The sequence below is a fragment of the Ochotona curzoniae genome, unplaced genomic scaffold (genome assembly GCF_017591425.1).
Source record: "Ochotona curzoniae isolate NIBS_2020 unplaced genomic scaffold, NIBS_Ocur_1.0 contig_3819, whole genome shotgun sequence".
NCBI lineage: Eukaryota > Metazoa > Chordata > Mammalia > Lagomorpha > Ochotonidae > Ochotona > Ochotona curzoniae.
The window spans coordinates 55,861,232-55,864,168 of NW_024466004.1; positions in this window are offsets into that span (position 1 = coordinate 55,861,232).

Sequence of the window (2,937 nt, forward strand, 5' to 3'; positions counted from 1 at the left end):
AATAAATCTTTAAAAAAAAATTGCAGAAAGACTGCCTGGCGCGTTGGCTCAGTTACTGCCAGGATCCTATGTGGGTGCTGGTTCATGTCCCAACTGTTCCACTTCCCATCCAGCTCCCTGCCTGTGGCCTGGGAAGGCAGTCGAGGACGGCCCAAGGCCTTGGGACCCTGCACCTGCATGGGAGACCCAGCGGAGGCTTCTGGCTCCTGGCTTCAGATAGGCTGAGTTCCAGCTGTTGTGGCTATTTCGGAACTAAAGCAGCAGATGGATGGTCCTTGTCTCTCCTTCTCTGTGTAAATCTGATCTGCCTTTCCAATAAAAGTAAATAAACCCTTTCTTAAAAGAGGAGGGGCCCTCATCATTGGAAAAAATCAAATTATAAATTATGTACAAAGTTAATATAATTTTGTGTTTCACAAAAAAATTCTGAACAATGAAAAATTTGTATGGTTTCCATGAGAAATTATTTAATGTGGGACATTTATTACTGTATTCACTGCATATGTGGTCCATTACTACTGACAAAGATGTTTTTCTTGTGTAGTTTTTTGAAACTTTATTTATTTTTGTTTAAAAGACAGTTACAAAAAAAAAGACAAAAAAAGTTATAAAGAGAGTGAGTGAGCATGAATCTTATGTAGCTTACTTATGTCTGCTACTTCATTCCTCAAATGGCCACAATGGCCATGGCTTGCCAAGTGAAAGCCAGGAGCTCAAAACTTCATCGAGGTCTCCTACATCTCCTATATGATTTTTAGTGGCACATGGTCTTGGGTCATCCTCCACTGCTTTCCTTGGTTCATCAACAGGGAGCTGGATCAGTGGAACAAATTGGACTTGAACCCATGCTGCAGAACCCATTAAACCACAAAGCTGACCCAGAGATTTTCATTGCTGACAAAGTTCAAACAAGAGAACCAAACGAATCCTCTGCTTACAATTTTACAGTCTGGTAAGCAGAAGAATTTTCCAGAGTAGTCTTCAAATCCTTACATTTTAAATGATGTTTCTCCCCAAACACATACATCCTCAGACACCAAAGCCCTTGGAATATGTTCATGTTATGAATTAAGGCCTAGTACCCTTTCCTGTTTCAAGGCTGTTTGGTCTGCTAGGTGGAAGGGCTATGCGGGAAGTGACTGAAAACTACACACAGCATACCTATCACTAGAGCGCCAGAGGAGCAAATAATTGTAGACCTAACAGGGTTCCCAGCTCTTCCAACTGAGTTGATTTAGCCAGACTCCAAATACTCCCATTGAAGCTGTTGGTCATCTGCCAAAAAGTGTCAGCATCAGTGAACACTTCCAGTTCACCAAAAGCAGATTGGTATGGGCCATCCGTGCCAACACTAATTAGATGGGACGAAGGAAGCTCTGAGCTTATGTATTCAGCCCTTATTTTAATTTCTGATTCACTGGACAAGTTGGCATGGGAACAGAAGTGTCAAATAAATGAATAAATTTGCCCTCTGTAGGTTAAATTGTTTTGATAGATGGTAAGGCAGTAGCCAGAATTATATGACAATAGAACTCTGATCCACAATCTACCCAGCAACCAATCCAAGAAGCCATACCACAACTTCAGCACCCATTGGTCTAGAACATTAGTACTTGATCAGTAACTGATGATTTTCCCCCTACTCTCAAGCCATAGTCAAGCAGACATAAACAAGGCTAATTATACTACTTCTCCCTAGCCTTCCTCTAGCTTCTGCAGGCCAACTATCTACAAGCCACACACAGCTGTAGTTTCCTCACTTTTTACCTTAAAGCTTCCTTACTCCCAGCCAGGGTTTGAGTCTCTGCCAAACTCAAGTGATAATGGTCTAATCCTTGGCTCTATAGTACCTATTCTCATCTGGGAGGTCTGCATTTCTCTCAAATAGGTAAATGCTAAAAGATGACTCAGCAGTCAAGTTTATGGTAGTCAGCATAGATGACTTAATGGTCAGTCAAGTGCTGGCCTTTTTCACTAAACCCTTTGACACTCTGGGAGTTAAGGAAAAAAAAAAAGTATAGGGGCTCTGCGGCGTGGCCTAGCAGCTAAAGTCCTCGCCTTGAAAGCACCCAGGGTCCCATATGGGCGCCGGTTCTAATCCCGGCAGCTCAACTTCCCCTCCAGTTCCCTGCTTGTGGCCTAGGACAGCCCAAAGCCTTGGGACCCTGCACCCGTGTAGGAGACCCGGAAGAAGTTCCTGGATCCTGGCTTCAGATTGGCATAACATCGGCCGTTGCGCTCACTTGGGGAGTGAATCATCGGATGGTAGATCTTCCTCTCTGTCTCTCCTCCTCTCTGTATATCTGACTTTCCAATAAATAAATAAATCTTTTAAAAAATTATAATAATCAGACCACGAAAAATAATAATAATAAACCACCAACCTGAGACTCCAGCCCACTGCTAAAAATGTAAAGCCCACAGAAACAAAAAGGCCTTCTTTAGAACATAAGGAATGTTAATTTAATTTAATACTTCTCATTAGCTGTTGTACATGTGTATGCATGTTTTATTCCCAGCTGCCACAGAAGACCAGCAACTACTAAATCCCATACATATACAGTAACATTCTTCAAACTCTATCTTCACAAGAGCTATTTACATTATGACTCAGTATGTTATCAAAAAGTCTTATTAAAAAACATTTGGGCAGTCCTGATGTGATGGCCTACTGGGTAAAGTCCTCGCCTTAAATGTGCCAGTATTCCATATGGGCACCAGTTCTAATCCCAACAGCTCCACTTCCCATCCAGCTCCTTGCTTGTGGCCTGGGAAAGCAGTCGAGGATGGCCCAAAGCCTCCGAACCCTGCACCTGCGTGGGAGACCTGCAAGAAGCTCCTGTCTCCTAGCTCCTAGCTTCGGATTGGGTCAGTTCTGGCCATTGAGGGCACTTGGCAAGTGAACTAGTGGATGGAACATCTTTCTTTCTGCCTTTG